General features: G+C 41.9%; 1 protein-coding gene across 4 annotated transcripts in view; it reads left to right on the top strand.

Moving 5' to 3' along the window:
- The first annotated feature begins 5,712 nt into the window (after nt 1–5,712).
- Nucleotides 5,713–8,866, top strand: part of ALG6 (ALG6 alpha-1,3-glucosyltransferase) — a 75,592-nt gene continuing 72,438 nt past the window's right edge. For 2 of the 4 annotated variants that reach the window (XM_047723837.1, XM_047723836.1), the window contains exon 1: nt 5,713–5,855. The gene's annotated coding sequence lies outside the window, so the exon portion shown is untranslated. The remainder of the gene's footprint in view (nt 5,856–8,866) is intronic. The other 2 variants (XM_047723839.1, XM_047723838.1) reach the window with 2 other exon arrangements.

Here is an 8,866-nt window from a genome sequence, read left to right as displayed (position 1 = left end):
CACTGAAGATAAAGCAATAAAGTAGCATTTGTGTTATCACAGTGGCTTTACAAATCTAGTTAAAACACTGACCCAACAGTGTTACTCATTATTGGAAATTATAGATGTTTATAATTCTCCAAAATATGCTATGTCATATATTTAAATTTAAATTCAGAATCCTGGGCTGAAAGAAATCTAGATTTGCAACACTCCTTGGAGGGTTGGGGACCATGAACCAATGAATACATTACATTGTCACATTAAAGAACTCTTTATCTGAAAAGATATAAGGACCATCCTCCATTTTAATAACTTATAAAAACAGAGTTTTAAAATCTTATGATTCTAAAGAACTTAGACTTCCATACCAAATTATATCTATAGATCTTTATAGATTTCTATTTCTTCTGCTTTATTTATACCTCGATATAAAGATAGAGAAATATGGGGCACCTGGGTGGCTCAGTTGGTTAAGCGGCTGCCTTTGGCTCAGGTCATGATTCCAGGGTCCTGGGATGGAGCCCGGCATCTGGCTCCCTGCTCAGCAGAGAGCCTTCTCTCTCTGCCTCTGCCTGCCTCTCTGCCTACTTGTGCTCTCTATTTCTCTGTCAAATAAAAAAAATAAAAGATATAGAAATATGAACTTTTTAGAATTGTTTCTAGATTCTGTTACAATAACAGTGTTTAAACTATGTGGCAGAAGCATGTATTATTTCTTTTAGGTCCTTATCAACAAAATAATTTTATATGTATGATTATGTATATACAGTTGAAAAATTTATATTTGTAGGAGAATAATTCCAAGTGCCATCTGAACTTGACAGTAAAAATAACAATGATTTATTACCCCCTGGGGCTAATAAACTCCCTAAAGGCAGGCTATTTATTCAATAAATATTTGTTGAGTAAATGAGTATATCCATAAGTAATTATAAATTAACTTGATTAGCTTCATTAAAGCAATAAAGAAATTTAAATCACTATATTCACAGTAGACAATGATGCAGTTAAGGTTGAGTCCACTTGGTTCCATTCAAATGAGAGGTAAGTTTCTGAAGTCCCAAAAGCAATTAGTCTCATCCATAAGGCTGTTCGGTGGTTTGAAACAAGGGTGACTTCTTGTGTGTGTGTTTGAATATGTATAAAAACTATTTGGCTACCCAGGGGAATAATCTGTATAACAAAGGCAGAATAACTGATTCTTTATTTACCAGTTTTCAAAATAATAAGTGGTATACCAGCTCTGTCCACTGATGATTTTTTTTTTTAATCATTATGAACTCATGGAGAATGGAACAATTCCACAGACAATTCAGATTTGATGTGTATCCATCCATTGGCTATTATGTTTACTGATGCTCCATGTTGTCCCACCTATGACCAGTGGGGATCTCTTCAGGTTAGCTCCTGAGACTTTTTGACATTGGCTAGTTTTTGACATTTGGCATAGTTTTTGATAGTTTCCTTGATAGTATAACAAAGTGTTCCAGATTTTTGTTTATATTTTTTAAAGATTTTATTTATTTATTTGACAGACAGAGATCACAAGTAGGCAGAGAGGCAGGCAGAGAGAGAGAGGAGGAAGCAGACTCCCTGCTGAACAGAGAGCCCAATGTGGGGCTCGATTCCAGGACCTTGGGATCATGATCTGAACCGAAGACAGAGGCTTTAACCCACTAAGCCACCCAGGCACCTCCTTATTTTATTTTTTTAAAGAGATCTTTTTCCTTAGGGTATACTGCAGTAGGGATTTACTGTCAAATTACCATGTTTTAAAGTCACTTGGAAGAGTTACTTTCTGCGTAGTTGAGCCACCACCTGGATACACATTACAGTTTTTTTTTGTTTCATTTTTTGATTTTTAAGGATTTCTTTTTCGATTTAGTTTTCTTTTTAATTAACTTTCAAGGTTCATAGTCATACTAAGGATAGTCTTTATGTCAATGTTTTGGCATTTTTTTGAATGCAATCTCTATGCTTCTGAACTTCTTTTATATAGATCTGAAAATGAATCAGAGTAAGTTCCATGTTTAATCATAGTTCTGACATTGATTTGCTATATCTCTTACAGAAATTAATAATGTCTCAAACCAGCATTCCCAAGTATGAGTTTCATTGACCACTCTGTAAGATGGGAAGTGGGAGGTGGGGTGAGTGTGGGGATAGGATACCATGGTCAAAATAAGTCTGAAAATTCCATATTCTCTTGGAGAATGATGTATATAACACATAAAAGGCTCTGAAAAGACCTGGAGTGAGAAATCCTTTTTACATTAGTATAACCCACTGTCTTCAAACTTATTTATTTCTGCATCAAGAGACTGTCTTCAGACTTTTTTTTTTTTTTCTTAAAAACAATGCTTAGTGAATGAGAGTTCTATGGAATATACTTGGGGAACTGAGGCTCTCAAGTTTTTTTGTGTGTCAGAAAGGGATAATGCCTATTCTACCATTCTCTGAGTTATTGTCTGGATCAAATGAATTGGATATGAAAGATTTTTAGTAGATAGAAGAGGCTACTATTTTGCTAATGGCTGTAATCAAACTTGGAAATGTGGGGGTTAACTCTAATTCTAATCTACTTAGGTGGACTTACTCCTTGGAGAGGGCCAGGGTGTATTGAAACTTGGAGATTGCAGAATAAAGGAAAATGACATACAAGGACCAAATTAGGAAGATGTACAGACTGGTAAAATGATTCTGTTTTAAAGAACAGCTATGTCCAGACTCAGGGAAGACCTGGGTTTGAGACAGAAAAGGGCTTGTTTTCTTAGTGGGTGAAAGTAATCTAGGGAAGGAGCTAGAAACTACCATTAAGGTATGATTTATGTAAGGAAGTTGGCCTAGTGTATTGAGTACTTAAGAGTACCTTTCATAAGGTAGGAATTAGTTTATTAGGGCTGCTATACTAAATACAACAGATTAGATGACAACAAAAATTAATTTTCTCATACTTCTGGAGGTCAAAAGTCCAAGATCAAGGTGTCAGCAGTGTTGGTTTCTTCTGAGACCTCTTTCCTTGGCTGTAGATGGTCATCTTCTCCCTGTGTCTTCATATGGTCTCTCTGTGGATGGGCACATCTGCGACCTTTTCTTAGGAGGACATGAGATGGGTTGGACTAGGGTTTACCCTAATGACCTCATTCAAAATGCATTTACTCAGCATCTGTTATGTATAGGTACTAAGCTTTCAGAGATGATAGTATTTACTAGAGGGAAAGAGCAGGAGTAGGATGTAGATGGACTGGTAGGGCAGTTCAGCTACGAATTAGAGTCTGTGAGTTCCCTTCTACTATTTATTCAATGAACTTTTTAAGTACCAACTATGTTTTTCATACTCTGCCAGAAGCTAGGCAGAAAGGAGAGAGGCTTTTACCAACTGAAGATGTATATTTCTTACATATTAATATCTCTGAAATTAAATGTTTTACAGTCATAACTAGTTTAAATGGGAACCTTCTTACTTAGTAGTACATAAAATAATGGTGCTTCTTACAATTGATGTATTACAAGCCAATAGGATTCAATAAAACATGATTTTTAGTCTGCCAAACATGGTTCTTGTCCATAAAATGCTTATTTGTATCTTGCAATGTCCTGGATTTTCCCCTATGCTTGTAACCATGTAATATCTTTCATTAGCTTGTCTTTTTCCTTTTGACCTTAAATAATGGTTTACTGAAATATGGTTGTCTATTATCCCATTGTACTGTCTCCCTCATTCTTCAACGAAATGAAAGACTTTCATATCTCTATCTTCAACCCCAATTGTTTTTCTAGGGTCTGATTCATAACTGGGATCTGAAGATTATTAATTTGTTGTCTTGCTGTCACCTCAAATTCAATATAGTGCATCGCCTTTCCCTCCAAGCCTGCTTCTCCTTAGGATTCCCTAGATCTTTCAGATGTTCTAGTAATTCAGACTTGAAACCTTGGGAGCCTTCCTTGATTTTACCCTCTCCTTTGTTTCACTTCTACATATCTACTGTTACAAGGACCTGTTCATTCTTCCTGTTGCATTGATTTCTTCTTTTCCAATTCCACAATTACCCTCTCAGTCCAGGCCTTTGTCTAATCATGCATGACTACTACAGTGGTTTCTATGTCTTCTGATTCATCTTAACCACTATCACCACTTTAAATTTTCTCTAACACTGTACTGTACACTGGAATCCCTGCTAAAAGTCATTTATTGGCTCCTTACTGATCATTGAATAAATTCCAAACACCACAACCACCACATTCAAGGTTCTCCACAATTATTCCTTTCCAGTTTCATTAGCCATCATCTGAACTGGAGGAAATGTCTGTACTTTTCAGCTGCCGCAACTTTGACTTGAACCATTTCCTTTGCCTGGAGTCCTACTCCCATATTCCAGGCTTTCCTTCAGAGCTCTGCTGACTGCTTCAGGGAAGGCATTTCCTTATAGTTTTATTTATTTATTATTATTTTTAAGGATTTTATTTATTTATTTGACAGATCACAAGTAGGCAGAGAGGCAGGCAGAGAGAGGAAGGGAAGCAGCTCCCCGCTGAGCAGAGAGCCCCATTTGGCGCTGGGTCCCAGGACCCTGAGATCTCGACCTGAGCCAAAGGCAGAGGCTTTAACCCACTGAGCCACCCAGGCGCCCCCACCTCCTGATAGTTTTAAATTTACAGTTTGGAACTCCTCTGAACTCCTACAGTACTTAATGCATAATCCAATAATCTGACATTTAGCATGTGCTCCCTTCTATTGCTTTATATCCTTTTATGCATAAAAATGTCTTTCCAAAGAGAAATCTCTTGAGGGCAGGGACTTGGCCATATTTCTACATATTTCTAGTACTGACAGTCTTATTTTTCTTTTCTTTTTAAAAGATTTTATTTATTTGAAAGAGAGATAGCGAAGAAAGAGCACGAGCAGAGTGGAGAGGGAGAATCAGGCTCCCCATTGATCAGGGAGCCTCAGTGGGGTTCCATCTCAGAACCCTGGGATCATGACCTGAGCCACCCAGGCGTTCCTTGACAGTTTTTAAATATAAATGTGGAAGTTTACATAGACATATCACTCATTTCACAGATGAAGAAAAGTAGATCCAGAGAGTTGTGTAGATCCACTTAGTATACAGCCATAGTCAAATATTTTCCCGTAACTATGGATTATAAATCAGAGGTGTTGGCATATAGAGAAAGGCAGGATTCAGCAGAGAGGAATGTTTGCGATCTCTGAACAAAGGAGGTAAGGTAGTTGTTTTGGGCAAGTTCGGGAATAAGTGATCCAAGCTGCTTGATGGGAAAGGTGTAGTGGCTACATGAGGGCAGGGCTGTTCTTTTGTATAACCCACAGGCTCTCAAAAATGGTTGGACGTTTAATGTTTCTTACATGAAGTGACTTACCAGCCTTAATACATTCTTCTCCGTAGGCATGTGGCTTAAAGACTGTGAAGCAGGTTGGCTTTCTGGCTCCTTGAGAGCACAGTCGCAGAGGAAGACCCACTGCCCAGTGGTGAGGATTAGCCAAGGGCTCTCCACTCTGCGAAGGGAGCCAGGACGCGCCCCTGACAGGAATCCGTGGACTAAGCAGCCGCTCAGGACTTGGCCATCATCCCGGGGAAAGAAGAGCAAGGGGCTTTCCACCTGCCCCAAGCCTAACCCGGGATGGGAGGCCTCTCGGGTTCCAGCCCCCCCTGCTCCGCCTCCTTAGCCGGCCACCGCCTCTCCGCGCCTTTTCCCGGCCCCTCCCCTTACGTTCGACGGGCTCGCTCCCGCGCTCGGAGCGCGCGCACGCGGAGGCGGAAGGCGGAGAGAAGCGCTCTGCCGCGGGGGCGAGCGCGCAGGCGCCTTCTTGGGATAGCTGCAGGCGCGAATCCCAAGGTTCCGCGGGCTGTGGGGTAAGAGGCCGGGATCCTGGGGCATCTGGGTCTCGGGGATAGGGTGGGGAGGGGGTGGGAAAGGGAGACTCGCGACGCGCAGCGATTCCGCGCGCAGGTAGCTGCGCGGCTCCAGGTCCCGCTTCTCTCAGAGGGGCGGCTGGCAAGGCCTTCCCAGGTCACCCTGCTGGCTTGCGGGGCGTGGGGGCGAGTCTAGTGACGGGACGGGCTGATGGTGGTGGACCTCTTGACTTGGCAGCGGGCTTGGCTCCCTTGACGCTCTTGTTCCTGCGGTCTTGAGGGTCTGGCCCGCTGGAGAAAGGGAGGAGAAACGTTAGGATGGTCCCTTTTGCCAGACGTGCTCCTCGGGAATAGCCGCACTCCCTGGGTGTTGTGTCCACCTTGGGGGAAGGACCTTTCAGACTAAAAAGAACAAATTCGGCAGTGGAAGGGAACCAATGAGGTTTTGTTTGTTTTGTTTTGTTTTTGATCGAAATGTACTAATCTTAGGGCACAGTAGGACGGAAAACCTATCTGCCACCTGCGTGAAGACGTCGTGTTGTGTGGATGGGTTAGAAAGTTACTGCACTTTGCTTTGCAGATGGAAAAAGTAATAAAGCACCTTTGTTAGTGTTCAAGAAGAGACGCGATAAGTCTCATAATAACTTTGGCCACAAAGGACTCAGTAAAATTAGGTACCTCCCCTCTTTGTACAGAGGAATCTCTCTATTCAAAAGATATTTTATGAGTACCTGCTTTCTGCAACTTTGTTCTAGGTGCAGGGAACAGAGCCAGGGCCTAAGACAGGAGGATCCTTGCTCGCACGGAACTTATATTGTAGTTGTTAAATAAATGTAATCTTCTTTTTAAAAAAATGTAATTTCCTTTTATGCTTTTTTATTAGAATATAACATGTCCAAGAAAATACAGCAATCGTAAGTTGTAACTTGCTGTTTTATTGTAAACACATCTTTTTTTTTTAGAGCCTTTTTTATTTTTATTTTTTTTATTATTATTTTTTTAACATTTTATTTATTTATTTGAGAGAGAGACAGTGAGAGAGAGCATGAGCGAGGAGAAGGTCAGAGGGAGAAGCAGACTCCCCGTGGAGCTGGGAGCCCGATGCGGGACTCGATTCCGGGACTCCAGGATCATGACCTGAGCTGAAGGCAGTTGCTTAACCAACTGAGCCACCCCAGGCGCCCTAGAGCCTTTTTTAAAAAGAGATTTTGTTTATTTACTTGACAGAGAGAGATCACAAGTAGGCAGAGAGGCAGGCAGAGTGAGAGGGCAGAGGCTTTAACCCACTGAGCCACCCTGGCGCCCCATGTAAACGCATCTTTTAACCACCACTCCAACCAAAAAACAACATGTGGGGCACCCACATTGGTTAAGTGAGGGATTCTTTTTTTTTTTTTTTTAAGATTTTTTATTTATTTATTTGACAGAGAGAAATCACAAGTAGGCAGAGAGGCAGACAGAGAGAGAGGAGGAAGCAGGCTCCCCGCTGAGCAGAAAGCCCGATGCGGGGCTCGAACCCAGAACCTGGGATCATGACCTGAGCCGAAGGCAGCGGCCCAACCCACTGAGCCACCCAGGCGCCCCTAAGTGAGGGATTCTTGATCAGGTCATGATTTCAGGACCCTGAGTTCAAACCTAGGGTGGGACTCGTTTCTAGGCCTGGAGCCTGTTTAAGGTTTTCACTCTCCCTCTTCCTCTGACCCTCCCACCCTCCATCCCTCTTTTAAAAACAACAGCAACAGGGGCACCTGGGTGGCTCAGTGGGTTTAAGCCTCTGCCTTCGGCTCAAGTCATAATCCCAGGGTCCTGGAATCGAGTCCTGCATTGGGCTCTCTGCTCAGCAGGGAGCCTGCTTCCTCTCTCTCTCTCTCTCTCTGCCTGCCTCTCTGCCTACTTGTGATCTCTGCCTGTCAAATAAATAAATAAAATTTTTAAAAAATGCTCAAAAACAACAGCAACAACAAAAACACAAAGTTCTCAGCTTCTTCTCAGAAGACCTCCCTGGAGACCTCTCCCAATCACCATCCTTTCTTTTCTCCCCAAAGGTAACCTTTTTATTGATATCTAATCATAGATTAGTCATGTCCATTTATGAACCTTTCATAAATGGAACCAAATAATATGTATTCTTCGGTGTCGAACTTTTTTTTTTTTTTTTAAAGATTTTAATTATTTTTCTGAGAGAGATTGAGTGCACAGCACAGGGAGTTGCTGGCAGAAGGAGAAGCAGCCCCCCACCGAGCAAGGAGCCTGAGGTGGGACTCAGTCCCAGGACACTGGGATCGTGACCTAAGCCAAAGGCAGATGTTTAACCCACTGAGCCACTGAAGTTTTCCTGTTTTTATGTTTGTTTGTTTGTTTTTTAAGTTTTGCTTTAAATAATCTATATACCCAACTTGGGGCTTGAACTCACAACCCTGAGATCAAGAGTCACAAACTCCACCAGCTAAGTTAGCCAAAAGCCCCTAGTGTATAGCTTTTTTTTTTTTCCTTCTTTTTTTGGGTGTGTGGGGAGAGAGCAGAGGGAGAGAAAGAAGCAGACTCCACACCCAGCAGGAAGCCTGATGAGGGGTTTGATCCCAGGACCCCGGGATCATGACCTGAGCCCAAGGCAGAGGCCTAGCCTACTGAGCCACCCAGGTGTGCCACAGTGATTGAATTTTAATTTTTCCTCTTACCTTGCCTCTGTGATGAAAGTTCTGGTGAATAGTAAGATGATCAAAAGTGGATGTGGTATGAGGGAGGAAGTGGAATTTATACAATCTAAATGTGACTAATATAGTTACATAGACTTATTTACTGCTTTGAGTCATACTACCTAATTGGGATGCTAGACTTCATTAGTCTAGAGTTGATTCTTGCTATATTTATTTGTTTTGCTTCTTAAAAATGTTATTCATTTATTCATGAGAGACAGAGGGAGAGGGAGAAGCTCTCTGGGAGTCTGATGAGGGTCTAGATTCCAAGACCCCCGGACCATGGACCTAAGCCGAAGGCAGCCACTTAACCAG

This window comes from Lutra lutra, chromosome 4 (assembly GCF_902655055.1).
Source record: "Lutra lutra chromosome 4, mLutLut1.2, whole genome shotgun sequence".
In the NCBI taxonomy this organism is placed as follows: Eukaryota; Metazoa; Chordata; class Mammalia; order Carnivora; family Mustelidae; genus Lutra; species Lutra lutra.
Note: the sequence above shows the minus strand (reverse complement) of the source record. Positions and strands in the feature narration are given on the sequence as shown.